This window comes from Heptranchias perlo, unplaced genomic scaffold (genome assembly GCF_035084215.1).
Source record: "Heptranchias perlo isolate sHepPer1 unplaced genomic scaffold, sHepPer1.hap1 HAP1_SCAFFOLD_44, whole genome shotgun sequence".
Classification (NCBI taxonomy): domain Eukaryota; kingdom Metazoa; phylum Chordata; class Chondrichthyes; order Hexanchiformes; family Hexanchidae; genus Heptranchias; species Heptranchias perlo.
The window spans coordinates 10,938,226-10,956,778 of NW_027139453.1; the positions used below are offsets into that span (position 1 = coordinate 10,938,226).

At 43.8% G+C, this 18,553-nt stretch overlaps 1 long non-coding RNA gene across 10 annotated transcripts in view; it reads left to right on the forward strand.

Moving 5' to 3' along the window:
• LOC137312940 (uncharacterized) overlaps positions 1-15,705 on the forward strand; it is a 117,359-nt gene extending 101,654 nt beyond the window's left edge. For 9 of the 10 annotated variants that reach the window (XR_010960949.1, XR_010960947.1, XR_010960942.1 and 6 more), the window contains 2 exons: positions 9,541-12,812; positions 14,576-15,705. This is a non-coding gene — a long non-coding RNA (uncharacterized lncRNA). The remainder of the gene's footprint in view (positions 1-9,540; positions 12,813-14,575) is intronic. The other variant, XR_010960948.1, reaches the window with a different exon arrangement.
• Positions 15,706-18,553: the final 2,848 nt, after the last annotated feature.

Sequence of the window (18,553 nt, forward strand, 5' to 3'; positions counted from 1 at the left end):
ACAACATCTATAGACATTCCGCTGTCCACTACTTTAGTCACCTCTTCAAAACAAAATCCATGCTGGCTCTTACTGATCAGCTGAAAATGTTCAAGGTGTTCAGTCACTATCCTTAATGAGAGACTCGAGTAATTTCTCGAAAACGGATGTTTGGCGAACTGGTCTATAATTCCCTGGTTTGCTACTGGCACCTTTCTTAAATAGTGGAGTGACATGTGCAGTTTTCCAATTTAGATAAATGTTCATGCACCGTTAGGCTGTTAATTAAATCTGCCTCATTACTCATTATTAATTCGAGTAAAGCCTGCACCCTTGTTGGTCCCAGGACATATTGTTGCAGAAAGCTTTCCTGAACCTACTCAAGAAATTCGTTACCTTTCTGATATGAGCTCGTCTGTTCATCCCATTCCATATGAAGGTTAAAATCTATCCCCATTAAAACCACACTGCATTTGCTACATGCGTGTCTATTCTCCGCATTTATACATTGTGCCGCTTCACAGCTACTACAAGGGGGTCGATACACAACCCCCACTTTGGTCTTAAATCCTTTTCTATTTCCTAATTCTACCCATAAAGTTTCCACTGCCTGCCTCCCTCTCGTTATGTCCTCTCTTATCATGAAGTAATTACATCCTTAATCACTTAGGATAGTCCTCCCCCTTTACCCATTTTTTCTATCATTCCTATGACCTTATAACCTGATATATTCAGTTCCCATTCCTGACTGTTGAGCAGCCATGCCTCAGTAATGGCCAACATGTCGTGCCCTGTCGGTTGAAATTGTGCCCGAATTTCATTCAATTTGTTACTTATACTCCATGCGTTTGTATAAAGAACGCTTATTTGGGCCACACACCCTACCCATATTGTAATGTTGTATTTCTCACACTTTCCTTATTTCTATCTCCAGATTTAATTACTTTACATCTTTCAGTTTTTCATTTACCTGTAGTACCTAAAGCATAATTTCTGACTATCACTCTACTCTCTTCCTTTATATTCTGGATTTTTTATTTATATTACTTTTCCAATGAGCCCTACCCCCATTTACTAGTTTATGGCCTTATTTATCCATGGCGCTGTGACCCTGTTCCCACCGAGATCAGGTGGAGCCGGTCCCAACGGTACAATTCCTTCCTGTCCCAGTACAGGTGCAAGTGTCCCACGAAATGGAACCTCTCCTTCCCACACCACTCCTTCATCAATGTGTTCACCTCTCTAATCTGCTAATCCCAACGACTATTTGCACGTGGCTCAGGTAATAATCCAGAGATTATAACCCTTGAGTGCCTGTTTTATTAAAAAAAATTGCTCCTGATACTCTCAGTGTCTGGACTGTGATCACCTCTCTCAGTGTCTGGACTGTGCTCTCCTTTCTCAGTGTCTAGACCGTAACCTCCTCTCTCAGTGTCTGGACTGTGATCCTCTCTCTCAGTGTCTAGACCGTAACCTCCTCTCTCAGTGACTGGACTGTGATATCCTTTTAGTGTTAGAACTGTGATCATCTCGCTCAGATTCTGGACTGTTATCACCACTCTCACTGTCTGGTCTGTGATGTCCTCTCTCAGTGTCTGGACTGTGATCTCCTCATTCAATGCCTGGTCTGTGATTTCCTCTATCAGTGTCTGGACTGTGATCTCATCTCTCAGTGTATGGACTGCGATCTCCTCATTCAATGCCTGGTCTGTGATCTCCTCTATCAGTTTCTGGACTGTGATCTCCTTTTTCAGTGTATGGACTGTGATGCTCTCTCTCAGTGTCTAGACCGTGACCTCCTCTCTCAGTGACTGGAATGTGATATCCTTTTAGTGTTTGGACTGTGATCACCTCTCTCAGATTCTGGGCTGTGATCACCACTCTCTGTGTCCGGGCTGTGATCTCCTCTCTCACTGTCTGGACTGTGATCCTCTCTCTCAGTGTCTAGACCGTGACCTCCTCTCTCAGTGACTGGAATGTGATATCCTTTTAGTGTTTGGTCTGTGATCACCTCTCTCAGATTCTGGGCTGTGATCACCACTCTCTGTGTCCGGGCTGTGATCTCCTCTCTCACTGTCTGGACTGTGATCCTCTCTCTCAGTGTCTAGACCGTGACCTCCTCGCTCAGTGACTGGAATGTGATATCCTTTTAGTGTTTGGACTGTGATCACCTCTCTCAGATTCTGGGCTGTGATCACCTCTCTCTGTGTGCGGGCTGTGATCTCCTCTCTCAGTGTCTGGACTGTGATCTCCTCTCTCAGTGTCTGGTCTGTGATCTCCTCTCTCAGTGTCTGGACTGTGATCCTCTCTCTCAGTGTCTAGACCGTGACCTCCTCTCTCAGTGACTAGACTGTGATATCGTTTTCGTATTTGGACTGTGATCATCTCTCTCAGATTCTGGACTGTGATCACCACTCCCAGTGTCTGGACTGTAATCTCCTCTCTCAGCGTCTGGACTCTATTCTCCTCTCTCAGTGTATGGACTGTGATCTCCTCTCTCAATGCCCGGTCTGATCTTTTCTCTCAGTGTCTGGACTGTGTTTTCATCTCTCATTGTCTGGACTACGATCTACTCTCTCTGTGTCTGCACGATGGTGGGCACTGGGATTGATGCCCCCAATGATACAATTGCCACACTGAGCACTGACATGTGAAGGAACTGCTCGAGTAACTGAACACCAGTGAGAGACAGAACCTTCCGTTGTGAACAGAAAGATTTTTGTAATAACAGCGCTCACCAACATAAACACTGTCACGAACTTAATGCTTTGGAATATGAGGCATGGCAAATATCAACCACCTTCGTTTAAACTGTTCCCAGGACAGGTATAAAATGGGTCAGATATAAATGGATCACTGTCACATCAAACACTCCCAGCGCAGGTGAAGTAGGGGTTAGATATAGAGTAAAGCTCCCTCGACACTGTCCCGTCAAACACTCCCAGGGCAGTAACAGGGTTAGAAACAGAGTAAAGCTCCCTCTACACTCTCCCATCAAACACTCCTAGCGCAGGTGAAGTAGGGGTTATATATAGAGTAAAGCACCCTCTACGCTGTTCCATCAAACAATCCAAGAGCAGGTACAACACAGGTTAGATACAGAGTTAAGCTCCCTTCACACTGTCCCATCAAACACTCCCAGGGCTGTTACAACACAGGTGAGATACAGGGTAAAACTCCCTCTGCACTCTCCCATGCTCTGTGTGTGGGTCTCAATCCCACACCGGGTGATATCTACTGACGGAGACCGGGATGGAGCCTGTGCCTTTCCCTGAGATCAATGCCTTCCCCCATTCTCGCTCATTCTCCCTTCCATCGATGCTCTGCTCCAGTCTTTCAGTCCGATTGATGTTAAGATACAATTTGCTGTTATGGTCGACATTCTTCCTGGAACAAATCCATTGAAGCAGCAACAAGTGGCTATTGTTCAGCTGCCAACAGCCCACAGGCATTTCCAAAACATCTCCTTCTGCCTCTATTTACTTATCCCTCCTCTCTTTCTCGATATTCTGTTCCTAAAACTCAATCTCTTTCTCTGTCTGTCTCTCTCGTGCTCTCTCTCTCTCCCTCTACTCTCTGTTTCTCCCTTTACTCTCTCTCTTTCTCTTACCACTACATAGACTGTACAGCACAGAAACAAGCCACTCGTCCCAAAGAGTCCATGCCGTTGTTTATGCTGCACATGATCCTCCTTTCACCCTTGTTCATCGAACCCAATCAACATATCCTTCGATTCCCTTTTCCCTCGTGTATTTATCTAGCTTCCCCTTAAAAGCATCTTTGCTCGTCGCCTCAACTCGTTTGTGGTAGCCAGTTGCTCACTCTCTCCACTCCCTGGGGAAAGGAGTGTCTCCTGAATTAATATTGGATTTATTAGTGACTATCTTAGATTTATAACCCCTAGTTCTGCTCCCTTCCGCGGGTGGAATCATCTTCTCTCCGTCTACCCTATCAAACCCTTCATTAAACTTAAAGACTTCTATGACGTCACTCCTCAGTCTTCTCATTTCCAGAGAAAAGACATCCAGCTTGTTCTCTCCTCTGATCTCCGTATTTCTGTGTAGGGTCAATACTTCCTGTTTGAAGTATTTGTTTCATTAATTGAAAGCTTTTCATGCCCCAGTTCCCCTCAGTGGGTTGTGATCTCCAGTGTGAACGAGCCGTCTACGGGTTTAGGCTCTGAACAGTAAATTGAGTCTTCGACCCAGGACTGACAGGACACTCTTTTTAAACAGGCGAAGAATGACCCGGGACTGACAGAACACCCCTTTTAAACTGGGGCAGATTGATCCGGGACTGACAGCGCACCCCTTTTAAACAGACTCAGAATGATCCGTGACTTACAGCACATCCCTTTTAAACAGATACCGAATGATCTGGGACTGACAGCACACCCCTTTTAAACAGGCACGGAATGATCCCGGGCTGACAGGACACCCCTTTTAAACAGGGACAGAATGATCCGGGACTGACAGCACACCCTTTTAAACAGGGACAGAATGATCCGGGACTGACAGCACCAACGTGAAAATGCTTCTCCGATGCTCTGTTCTGAGTGAATTTCCTTCCAAACTTTGCATTTATAATTCGCTCAAAAACAAAGAGCAGAAACTGCGCTCTTAATAAAAAGAAGGTTCACTACCTTAACAGGTATTGAACCCGCCATCTTTGTAATATCAATAGCACGCTTTAAACAACGGAGCTAATCGACCATGGCAGAACGGTGGCTGTTGTGCTTTCATTTTACTTTGCATTGATGGCGTTCCCGGGAAACAAATCCTCTGCAGCTGCCAATCAAACAAACCGTTGGAGGGAACTTCCTGCATGCAACCAACCACAAGCAGTCTGCAGCTGTCAATCAACCCACATTTCCCCAGGGAGACTGCCTGCAGTCTGCAGTCTGCAGCTGTCAATCAATCCCCTTTCTTGCCCAGGGAGACTGCCTGCAGTCGACAGTCTGCAGCTGTCAATCAATCCCCTGTCTTCCCCAGGGAGACTGACTGCAGTCTGCAGTCTGCAGCTGTCAATCATCCAGTCACCTCAATCCACTCTATCTACTCCCGTCATAATTTCATGCACCTCAATTAAATCTCGTCTCAGCCTCCTTTGTTCCGAAGAAAACCAATTCTGTCCCACAGCTAAAATTATCCAGCCCTGGCGATATCCTCGTCAATTTCACCTGCCTCCCCTCTTGTGCAATCACACCTTTCCGGTAATGTGGTGATTTCCCCTCCCTGTGATGCTCTGATCCTTATTCTCTCTCGGACTCTCTCTCTCATTCTACTCTCTCTCTCTGTCATGTTTTTATCATTCGTTTTGTCGCCGTCTCACCCTCTCTCTGTTTGTCTCCCATGTCTCTCTCTCTCTCTCTCTCTGTTTCTCTCTCTGTCTGGCCCTCTGTCAGTTTCTCTCCCTCTCCCCAATGTCTTTCTCTGTCTTCCCCTCTGTCTCTGTTTCTCTTCTTGTGCTCACCTTCTCTCTCTCATTTGCGAACTAGGGGTGCAGAAGCTGTGATCAGCTCATTCAATGTGTTCAGAGTACAGGCTGGGGTCAGTGTGAAATTGTTTGTGTTTGGATAGTCCTGTTGCATCAGTGTGAAATTGTTTGTGTTTGGATATTCCTGTTGCACCCCTAGTTCGCAAATGAGCTGCTCAGGATGTGCAAGGCCCACCAGTGGCCTGTGGTCCTGGAAGACTTTGCCATTGCTCGAGAGGGAAACCTGCTTTTGGTTCTAAGTTGTGCCGCACCTCTGCCCCCACCTCTCATCCAACCTCGATTCCTGAACTAATTTTATTACCTTCCATCTTCAAGTGACATATACACCCTCTTCTTTATCCAGGAATTATACATGCCTCTGATTTGCTTCTCTCTGTAAATCTTCTGGACCTTGTTTTTCATAATTTTTGACAGTAGGTCTCTGTAACTGAATCTGTTTGTTCATTTTCTAATTTGATCTGAAATGTTTGAATAGCTGGCAAGCAATACCTGCTATTCTGCCAAGCGTATTTCCACAAACAAAGATGAATCTAGGGAGCCGGAATTAACCTTGTGAACCTTCGTTTCACCTCCTCTCAGGCAACTTCTTAACTTAGAAAGAAGACAAGGACAGAGAGAGAAAGTGAGTAAGTGAAAGGCAGCTAGGAAACAGTGTCAGGTGGAAATAAGAGAGAGAGAGACTTAGAGAGAGCGAGAGAGAGAAGAGAGGGTAGGAGAGAGAGAATGAGGCAGAGAGATAGAAAGGAGGGAGGGAAGATACAGCAGCAGAGATGGAAAGGAAGAGAATGAGGCAGAGATAGAAAGAGGAGAGAGAGACAGGAAATCGACAGAAGTGGCGAGAAACAACGAGGCAGAGAGAAGAAAGAGGGACGATACAGATGGAGTGAGGGGGAATTAGTGCGAGGCAAGAAGAGGGAACGTGAGATAGAGAAGAGAGGAAGGCAGGAAGTGTAAGAGAGACGAGGCAGAGTGAAATAAGCGAGAGGTAGAGAGAGAGGAATTGAGAGAAAGAAAAAAGAATCCCCGTAAAGGTGAATGAAAGAGGGAGAACGAGGCAGGGAGTGACAGGGCGAGAGATATATAAACAGAGGCAGAGAAATCAGAGGCAGAGAAAGAAATGCATAGAGAGAAATAAAATAAGTCAAAGAGGGAAAGAGTGAGATAAAACGAGACCGAGGGATTTGGTAAGGCAGGGAGAGAGAGACAGAAGGTGGAACAGATTTTGTCCCTGCTTCTGTGCACAGTTAAATATTTCTTATATTTTTATTCTTCTATGATGAGAGCGCTGTTGGATTATAATCACAGATTTTGAACCCATAAAATTTTGCTCAATAAGTATTGATTTTGAGACAGTTACTGATGTCAGAGCAGGTTCATCCAGCAGCATCGAGTTATACTGCCAGCTACACATGGGTCTCTGGTCAATCGCCCTCTGCGTTGACACATCAAACTCTCCCAGGGCAGGTACAGCAAGGGTTAGAAGGAGAGTAAAGCTCCATTTACACTGCCGCAATCAAATACTCCCAGGGCAGGAACAGCACGGATTAGATACAGAATAAAGCTCCCTCTACACTGTCCCATCAAACATTCCCAGGGCAGGTACAGCACGGGTTAGATTCACAGTAAAGCTCCCGCTTCAATGTCCGATCAAACAATCTGATGGGCCTGATGCAATGCGCGTCTCCTTCCAATCTTGAACCTTGAACGGTCAGAGAGCTGACACTCTGGGACACCTATCTTATCTCAGTAACTTTCTGAATGTGTGATTCGGCACTTTCAGAGATTCCCTGCTGTGGTCTCCTCTTCCCATTACCTACAATTCCCACATCTTCCCGCAGCCTCATAAGACCCCTGAACACCTCGGACACAATGATCCAAAAGAGAAACAAGACACGGATATGAAGCTGTGATCAATGCAGTGAGATTTATTTCTGAGTACAGCCCATTATTCAGACAGCAGTAATACAGGGTCAGGGGTTGTGGGATTTACACAATCAAACAGAGCCTGCTCCCCGTGAAGGAAGGTTTCATTCAGTGAGAACTTGGAGAGCTCGGGCTGGTGAGAATCCATCACTGGATCTTTCACTCTTTCGGTCTACAACATTGTAACCCATCGCCGCAGAATTCCGGCAGAGCCTCCTCGTTTGTGTGACAGGATCCTATACGACACATTCCTACAAGAGGGCGGCATATATCGTTGCCATCTAAAATCCAAAATGAAGAGTTAATTAATTGACCGTTCTGGACATAGAGGGAGGGAGAACAATGAGAAAACATGAAGCTGAGTCTGTCCGTGTTACTGGGACTGACTCTGGACCACACATGAACCTCAGCTCATTTGTACTTCATTAAACCTCACCCTGACCCCTCCCCGACCGGTAGAGACTCACTCTTTGTTCTCAAGGGCAGCCCAATAGTTTTTCCACAGAATGGAGCCCACCGTTCGCGCTTTCTGAGACTAGAGACAAAGAAAAGAATGATCTCACATTTATATGGAGCCTTTCCCGTTAACAGAAGGGCCCGAAGAGTTTCACAGACAAAGGATTATTTCTGAAGTACCGACACTGTTTTGTAACCAAATTGCTCACAGCAAAGTCCCACAAACAGCAAATGAGATTTGACAGTGTGGGGAGTTTCTGGTGATGTTAGTTGAGAGAGTGATGTTGGTCCAAGAAACCAGGAGAACTCCCAGCTCTTCAAATAATGCGACCAAGTGTTTCCAGCCCCATGAACAGGTAGACACGGTCTCCGTTTAACGATTCATTCAAAAGATGACACCTCCAACAGTGCTGCACTCCCCCAGTGCTGGGCTGTATGGACCGGAGCGGGACATCAACCCTTAACTTGTTCACTCAACTCCCAACTGAGGTAAACTGACACCCGGCTCCTGAAAATTGATAGTTTCACCGCTTGACTCCTCCACTTATTTAGTGTCCTCATATCCTGATCTCTATGAAGGCTGCAGAATTATTAGAATTCAGAAACCTATTTTGAAACCCTTTTGATCCAATCCCCTCCGCTCATGTTATGAAAATCTGACTCATCTCTGGGGATCGGTTCCTCAGACGCCTCCAGTATCACTCCCAATTCACTATTCTTTGTCTGTGGGTCTGATCAGCGAGTGTGGGGGAAAGGGACTGAAGGAGCTCCAGTCCGCACACTCACATTTTACAGCAGGTAACACTGATCGGGAGCAGGAACTGTGAGTTTCCCCATCCACAGTACCTGGGTACTGAAGCCAATTTCAGACTTTCCCAAACAGGTCAATTCTCCGGCTGAGATCCGGTAACTCGGCACTGGCCAGTAATTTGTGCTTTAATTCTTGGTCTGTTTGGATCCTCACACAACACCCACCATTCCCACTCCCCGCTCAGGTACCGACTAAACAATCGGACGATTTTCCTGTGGAACTGGTTCAGGTTAATATTCTTCATTCATTCTTACAATATTACAATAATGTTCATTTAAGCAATCAAACCGTGAGCTTCAGTCTGAGAATAAAATAGTTTAAACAAAAATTGGTGTTGAGAGATCAAAGAAACTTACTTCTTGCAAAGAATGATATTCCGCCACCTCCAACACCGAAACCGATCAGCTTTCGAGCAGTGATGGACTGAGTCAGCACCAGGAATACAAATACCAAAATTAGAACTTTCGCCATCTTCCGCTGAGTACCTCAGAGTCAGGATCAGACGGCTGGAGATCACAATTTTTGTATCTGGACTTAGAGAGTTTGCTGTATTTATAATCACATAAAAGGGGAGTGACTTTCTGAAAATATCCTGGGAACAGGACTTTCCCTTCCGTGTGACGGTGGATCAGTTGGCAGCTTGCCTCAGTTGGCAGTTCTCTAACTTTCAGATCACAAGGTTGTGTTTTTGGCCCAACTTCATGTTTGAAACATGAGCTCATCTGACAGATTGTGCCAGGTGCAAAAGCAGGACATTTAATGGTTAACTCCACCCCCACTATTGCTTCCACAGGAGCTCTAAATCTGCCCCCTCTCTCCTGTTCCCTCCTCGTGCCCTTTAATATACCACTTAAATTGATCTCTCTTCCACCCAGCCCACTTCAAGCAGTGATGGACTAATTCAACACCAGGACTCCAAGGACCGAGAGCAGCGATTTCATCAGTTTTGGCAAAGAGTTTGCTGCATTTTATCATCACACACACGGGGACTGACCGGTCTCTGAAAATATCCTGGGAAAAGTTGCTTCCGTCCTGTATGACTGCTGATCAGTTGACAGGTGGACTAAGCTGTCAGTTCTTTATCTTTCAGATCACAAGATTGTGAAATTGGACCCAACTTAAAGGCTTAACATGTGAGTTCCGCTGACAGGATGTGCCAGGTAGACGAGCAGAGCATTTAACCCATCAACTCCAACTAAAGTATTCTCCCCACATGAAGCCTGTATCTAACCCCTCGCTCCTGCTTGCTCCCTGTGCCCTAGAGTATTTTCCAGCCTGATCGCTCTTCGACCGTTAAACAGGCACAGAATGATTCGGGACTGACTGCACATCCCTTTCAAATGGATACAAACATAAAATGATCTGGGACTGAGAACGCACCTTTGTAAAAGACATCGACACAAAATGATCCGGTATTGACTGCACACTCCTTTTAAATAGACATCGACACAGAATGATGCGGGATTGAGTGCACATCCCATTTAAACAGACATAGACACAGAATGATCCGGCACTGACGGCAGACCCATTTTAAACAGACATAGACACAGAATGATCCGGCACTGACGGCAGACCCATTCTCAACAGATACAGAATGATCCGGAACGACAGGACACCACGATTAAACAGACAGTGACACAGTATGATCTAGGACTGGTGCATATAAATGACCTGAACTTAGGTAAACAGTATATAATTTAAAGTTTTCAGCAGACACGAAACTCAGAAACGTGGTAAACAATGTGGCGAATAGTAACAGTCTTCAGGAGGACACAGAGAGACTAGTAAAATGGGTAGACCCATGGCAGATGTAATTTAACGCAGAGAAGTGCAGTGATACATTTGCTGGAAGAATGAGGAGAGGCAATATAAATGAAATCGTACAATTTTAAAGGGCGAGCAGGAACAGAAAGATCTGGGGGTACATGTGCACACATCTTTGAAGGTGGCAAGACAAGTTGAGAAGGCTGTAAAAAACATATGGGATCCTGGGCTTTATGAATGGAGGCATAGAGTATGAATGCAATAAAGTTTTGCGAAACATTTATTATACACCGGTTAGGCCTCAGCTGGAGTATTGCGTACAATTCTGGACACCACTCATTAGGAAGGATGTCAAGGTCTTGGAGAGGGCACAGTCGAGGTTTTCCAGGATGATACCAGCGAAGTTGGACTTCAGTTATGTGGAGAGATTGGAGAAGCTAGGATTGTTCTCATTAGAGCAGAGAAGGTTATGGGATACCTATGGAGGTATTCAAAATAATGAGGGGTTTTGATAGAGCAAGTAGGGAGAAAGTGTTCACTTTGGCAAGTGGGTCGGTAACCAGAGGTAATACATTTAAAATAATTGGCCAACGAACGAGAGGGGAAATGAAGAGATTTTTTCACACGGAGGGTTATGAAGATCTGGAACGCATTACCTGAAAGTGCCTATCAGGCTCGATAGGACCTTTCAAAAGGCAATTGGACATGTACTTGAACAGGACAAATTTGCAGGACAATGTGGAAAAAGCTGGGAAGTGGGATTGAATTGGACAGTTCTTTCAAAGAACCGGCACGGGCCCGACGGGACGAAGGGCCTCGTTCTGTTCTGTAAGAAAGTATCATTCTATGATTCTCTAAACCTGCAAACTTCTTTCATCTCTATTTGACATCATCAGGAGGCGTTTACCATTCTTTGTGTTTCTGGACTTCTGAAGTGTGGTTGAACCGTGAGACAAAAGTTTCCTGTAATTAGTGCGGGAGGAAGCTATCAGTGTAAATATCAGATATGCACGTGGATGGTTCACTGGGTACCGTCGGAACCAGATACACTGCTCATTCCTGTTATTTGTCCAGCAGAACACAGCGATCATTCTCTTCAACTGTACTCACCAGAAGGAAAATGAAACAAACTAAACTGTTCTGTCATCTTCTGCTGGTTTATGTCCACTCATAGAGAGAGACTGAGAGATTGGATTGGCTTTTTCACTTTGTAATCGATTATACTTTGTATTTATTGTAAGAGGCGGTTCCATCCCTAACGTCCTGTGCCTGACATTCTCATTGATACTGAGATGTGTTGTGAAAGAGTTTCTACCAATTGCACGTTGCGGATAAAAGCTGAACATCGAAAACGACTTTGAAACCAGTTTCGCTTCGCACCCTTGAGTAGGAGATGGGTTGCTGGTTGTAAGGAAGGAAGTTTGTAAAATCAGCCCTTCAGAGCAGTATCGGTGAAATGTGTTCTGGACACATTCTATGAGATGCCTGTTGAACAATGAAGGGGCGCTTACACACAGTAATTCCAGAATCCCTACCTTGTTGGCTCCCGAACTATTACAAATCGCGCCCTCGGATATTTTTTCCTTAAACTCACAATGAATAAATATCACTGAGGTAATAGAAAGGCCCCGCGATAAAGCGAACCCAGGATGTCCTATTTATTAAACAAGTGCTTTGACCAGCTAAACCACGGCGCCAAATCACCGAGATCGATCAGCTACCGCACAGCAGAGAAGGTTGGTTTGAGGAGTATCCTCATCGCTTCTCTTGCCTATTTCCCGCAGGTTTCCCGATACTGCCAGTGTCTCTCGCTCTGTTTATCTGTGTCAATGTGTGAGTTGATTCTAATTTAAGACGCCTGCTTGTGTTTGTTTCTTATACGAAATAAATGAGGAGATCAGAGAATTCTCCTTCTGACACTGGGGAACTAATGAGACAAATGTATAGCAAGATATTGGTTATTATGATGCAGCAAAGAAAATCTGCCATCTTGAATGATTTCTGTTCAGTTTCCTCCAAAAACAAACTGTGACCCCCAACCTATTTCCAACACAGCGCCTTTAAGTTGATGCCAGACACGCTATTATTGAACCTCAGGCTGTAGTCAGCGCACTGATGACCTTCAAGTTTATATGGGCTCTTCAGGCACTTCGTGTGACACAAGAGCTTTCCAATCCCGTCCAGCTCCTGGAGACGGAGACATCCGTCAGAAGCAGCTTTCGCCGCTCGGGGCGATATCGCGCTCGAATTAATCGCCTGCCGTCAGCAGAAGGCAGCAAATCCAAAACAAAGCAATGCGGACAGCGTCTGGAAAACAGTCAACCGTTCAGTGTGCAGACTTTCGTGAGAGCTCCAAACAGGACCAGCGGAAGTTTTAAACTGGGTATGTGGATATGACTGCGCTTTTGCTTTATAAAATATCGGAGTATACATTTGAGTATGACGTTTAAAAATGAAGTATGGGTATGAATGAGTGTGAGATTTATATTGAAGAATGGGTGTGTGTGAATGGGTTAGGGTCACCCTAACGCAAACCCTAACTTTAAGGTTTATAGCAACGTAGGAGCAGAAGTAGGTGATTCAGCCCCTCGAGCCTTTTCCATCATTTTATTGGATCATGGCTGGCCTGTGTCTTAACTCAATCTACAACCTTGGTTCCCGAACCCGTCGTAGGCTTGCCAAACAAAAATCTCTCAATCTCAGTCGTGAAATTTTCAATTGGCCCAGCCTCAACAGCTTTTTGGGGCAGAGTATTTCAGATTTCTAGTCCTCTCTGTGTGAAGAACTATTTCTTGACATGAACCCTGAACTGCCTGGCTCGAATTTAAAGGTTATGCCCCCTTGTTCTTGACTCTCCCACCAGAGGAAATATTTTCTCTCTATCTACACGATCAACTCCTTTAATCATCTTAAACACCACAATATTTAAGGGAATGCAAGCATCGTATGTGGATTCTGTCCTCAAAATTTAACCCTATTGGCCCCAGTAATATTTTGGTGAAACTGCTCTGCACCCCTTCGAAGGTCAATATGTCCTTCCTGATTTGCGGTGTCCAGAACTGAACACAATACTCGAGATCTGGTCTATCCAGAGTTTTATATAACTTTAACATCACTTACACCCCTTTATCTTTTAACCCCTTGAGAAAGAGGCCAACATTCCATTAGTCTTTTTTATTATCTTTTGTACCTGTCTACCAGGTTTTAATGATTTCTGTACTCGGACCCCCAATTCCCTCTGCTCATCCACAGTTCCTAGCTTCTCGCCATTTAGAAAATATTCCGATCTATCAATCTTAGTTCCGAAGTGGATGACCTCATACTTCTCCACGTTGAACTCCATCCAAAACAGTTTTTTTCCACGTAATTATCTACCAATATCCTTTTGCACATTTCTGCTCCTATCTACACTATTTACTGTACCTCCTGACTTGGCATCGTCAGCAAACTTGGATGTCCAGCTCTCCATTCCTTCATCTAAGTTATTTATAAATATAGTGAAAAGCTGCGGCCCCCTCTCAAATCTGTGGGTGCCACCTCTAGTCAAATCCTGCCAATTGAAGCACACTCATTATCCTTACTCTATATCATCTACATCTTAACCAATTCGCTATCCCTGTCAATAGTTTCCTTCCAATTACATGCACTCTCATTTTTGTTAACAGTCTCTTTTGAGGAACTCTTACGAATGCCTTCTGGAATGCCATATAAATAACATCAACAGACACTCCCTTATTTACCACGTTGGTTACATACTCAAACGATTCAACTCGATTCGTTAAACATGAAATACCCTTTAAAAAGTCATGCTTGCTGTCTCTGATCAGTTCATGTTCGTCCAAATGTTCAGTCACTGTCTCTATTAACAGATTAAATTAACTTCCCCAAATCAGGTGGAAGACAAATAGAATATAATTTCCTAGTTTATCTCTCTCACCATTCCTAAATAATGGAGTGACATTGGCAATTTTCCAATCCAAGACGAAACTTCCTGAATCAAGAGAGATGTAGAAGTTCATGATTAAAGCATCTGCAATGCCCTCGTCTGTTTCTTTTAATACCCTGGGTTGGAAACCAGATGGAGATTTTTGTGTCTTTAGTCTCGTTATTTTCTCCATTGCATTCTTTTACTCCTATTCACTACAGAAGGCGGCTGAAACGAGCACGATATGGGCGCTGAGAAGGAATTCTACTTCCCAAGGCTGGATCACACCCTGCAGGAGCTGGTGGAGATTTGAAAGTCTTTATATATCACAAAGCTAGTATTTATGAAACGGTGCCTCAAATATCTCCATAGCCAAGAAGGGCGAACTGACCATCAACGACCTCGAGGCAATAAGGTAGCACATTCAGATCTGGAGGCTGCAAGTTAAAATCACGTCGGGGTCACAGTTACCTTTATACCAGATGTGTGTCTGGATAAATCGAACCGCCTCACAATAAACACAGTCGCGTTTAAAACTTTAGCGGACGAGTTTGGGGAACGATGTATGTGATCCTCACATCAATGCACTCGTACAAAGTTCGGGAGAACTCTGTGTGAATGATTTACTGGGAAATCTTCAAAACATTTCGAAAATTCTCCCGCTCACAAACAAAGAAATACAAACTGACGAATTCATTCATTCAGAAACAACAGGTGGAGAATCACAGACTGCAGCTCAACGAGATTGTGAGAGCGTCATTTCGCTGCGTGGTGTAGTTGGTTAAAGTGCCAATAGAAACATCGGGACAGAAGTGGGCCAATTAGACCTTCGAGCCTCTTCCGCCATTCAAAGTCGGGGAACACTTCAGCAGTCAAGGACATTCAGCCACCGACCTTCGGGTAAGCTCAAAGGCGGCCTTCGAGACACACGACAACGCAAAATCTTCGAGCAGAAATTGATCGCCAAGTTCCGCACCCATGAGGACGGCCTCAACCGTGATCTTGGGTTCATGTCACGCTACACGTACCCCCACCAGGGAACAAATGTTATCTGTTTTTAATGTAACGGGACATTTGCTGTCTTTCCCTTCCTTCCGGAAGTCTCTATGTTTCTGCATCTCTCTCTCTGTTTTTTTTTTGATTGTTTGTATATTCGGTGGCCTTGTAGGTAACACCTCTCTGTCTGCACACTGTGATTGCCTTTGCAACGGGCAGTTGGAAAGACTGTCTGTAATCACCAGGTATTGTTCTGTGATTTATAAATGCGAAGGGTTCGAGGATTTCATTTCCACAACATTCACCTGAGGAAGGAGGAAGCCTCCGAAAGCTTGTGAATTTCAAATAAAATTGTTGGACTATAACTTGTTGTTGTAAAATTGTTTACAATTGTCAACCCCAATCCATCACAGGCATCTCCACATCATGGCCATTCAATGAGATCGTGGCTGATCTGTGACCTAAATCCAAATAGCCCCCTCAGCCCAATATCCCTGAATACCTTTGGTTCACAAAAATCTACCAATCTCAGATTTAACATGAACAACAGAGCTCGCATCAACTGCAGTTTGTGGAAGAGAGTTCCAAACTTCGATCACCCTTTGCGAGTAGAAATGCTTCTGAACTTCACTCCTGAAAGTTCTTTCTCTATTTTTAGGCTGTGTCCCCTCTTCCCAGACTCAACAACCATCAGAAATAGGTTCTCTCTATCTAACCTATCAGTTCCCCATGATGTCTTGAAATCTACGATCAAATCACCACTTAATCTTTTAAATTCCAGGGAATACAACTCCAGTTTGTGTAATCTCTCCTCGAAATTTAACCCTTGTAGTCCAGCTATCATTTTTTAAATCTACACTGCACTTCCTCCAACGTCAATATATCCATCCTAAGGTGCAGTGTCCAGGACTGAAGACAGAACTCCAGGTGTGGTCTAACCAAGCCTTTGTATAGCTGCAGTATAACTTCTACCCCCTTGTATTCTGGTCCTCTTGATATAAAGGCCAGCATTTCATTCGCCTATTCGATTATTTTCTGTACCTGACCATGACATTTTAATGATCGATGTACATGGATCCCGAAGTATATTTGGACCTCCACTGTTTCGAGCTTTTTATCATTTATAAAATATTCTGATCTATCCTGTTTTGTTGCAAAGTGGATGACCTGACGTTTGCCTACATTGAAACCAATTTGCAACAGTTTTGCACATTCATTTAATCTACTAATATATTTATTACTTGATACTTCCATTTACGTTGCTTACAATGCTTTGTGTCATCAGCAAACTTGGATATGTGGCTCTCTATCCCGTCATCTAATTCGTTAATAAATACAGTGAGCAGTTGAGGTCCCAACAAAGGTCCCCGCGGGAAACCACTCCTCACATCCTGCCAGTTTGATAAACTATCCTTTATCCCTACTCGCTGTCTCCTGCCGCTCAGCCAATTCCCGAACAAGGTCAATAATTTGCCCTCAATTCCATGGGCTTTAACTTTAGCCAACAATCTCTTATGAGGGACTTTATCGAATGCCTTCTCGAAGACTATATAAACACCATCCATCGACATTCCCCTGTTCAACACTTTAGTCACATTTTCAAAAATTCAATCAGGTTCGTCAGGCATGACCTATCCTTTACAAATCTCTGCTGTCTCTCTCGGATCAGCTGGAAATTTTAAAGATATTTAGTAGCTCCATCCTTAATTAGAGGATCTAGTCATTTCCTGACAACAGATGTTCGGCCAACTGGTCTATCATTCCCAGGTTTCCCTCGCTCACCTTTCTGAAACAGCGGAGTGCAATGTGCAATTTTCCAATCTGAAGAAACGGTTCCTGAATCGAGAGAACTTTGCAAGATTATATTTAAGGCATCTGCAATATTCTCAATTACTTCCTTTAAGTCCCGGGGATGGCAACCTCCTGGTCCTCTGGGACTTGTCACTCATTAGTGCCATTATGTTATTCAGTACTGTTAATGTGCTTACACTCTTCCTATGCTTAACCCCATGGATTACCACAACTGATTCTGTGCGCTCATTTATTTTCTGATCCCGGAAACGAGAAGAAGATATGGGCAGAGATCTATCACTGGAGCTTCCAGAAGAACAAACGCTTTTTTCCTCTGAGTCACTATTCTCTGCTTCTGAAATACGGACTGTTTGCCCCATAAATGATTCAGAGTATAACCGTATTTCGAACTATTGTATTTAATTATTCAACTTGCAGCACTCGGACAAATGTTTCTCGCCCTTTGTCCTGGATTCATATAACTTTTCATTTGGAACCTAATATGTTCTTGATTTGTCTATATCTCCTAGACAGGTCCCAATACTCTTAATACAATGAACGTTAAAGATTCATTATTACTCTGATCAGCAGGTGTTGCTATGGTAGGGGAGAAAACACTTCTACTGTTAAACCAGCAATTTCCCTTTTCCAATTTCTCCTTTTCATCTGGTAACGATTCGTGGTCTATTGTCTGGTATATTAATAACCGCTTCATTAAATCTCAAAGCGCTACCGATTTAGCAATTCATTCGACCAGAGCCTTTTTTTTGTTAGTCAAAATTTCTACTGGAACCTCAACATTTTCTACGTTGGAGTTGGGCCCATGTTTCGCTTCTGTTGTCAATTTGTGGGAAGAGTCTTTCCAAGTCTCAAATTCCTCTTTAAAGTCGCCATATCTGTACATTAAAGCTTTAATTTCAGCTTCAATTAGCAGTGTCTTAGCTGCCACTTGAAGTCAAATCAGTTCGATTGCTTTCCTAAAAATCACAGAATGCCTGAAAATTGTATTCTACATCTCCTGATCCTTAATTACAAAATAAGATATCTCAGGATATCAAAATTAAGATTTCTAGTTAAGAATCAAAAACATTATGATGTGAAAAATTAGGATGACCGCATTCTCCACCAAAACTAGGGAGGAGCAAAAAGCTGCAATGTGATTTTACACTTTAATTTGGGGCAATGATTTTTTATCTCCACGTGGTTTATTTTTATTTTGAATTTAATGGGCTTTTTCCCCGAAAGAGCTTCAGGCACAAACAAAGGCTTTCAAAGAAAACAATAATTTATTATTAATACATTGGGAAAATTGACATTCGAATGTTAACAACATCTTGGGTTTATGCCTGATTGAGAATCGCTTCAACAAAAATAAAACAATACATTCTGAATTCCCAAAATGCATAACCGTT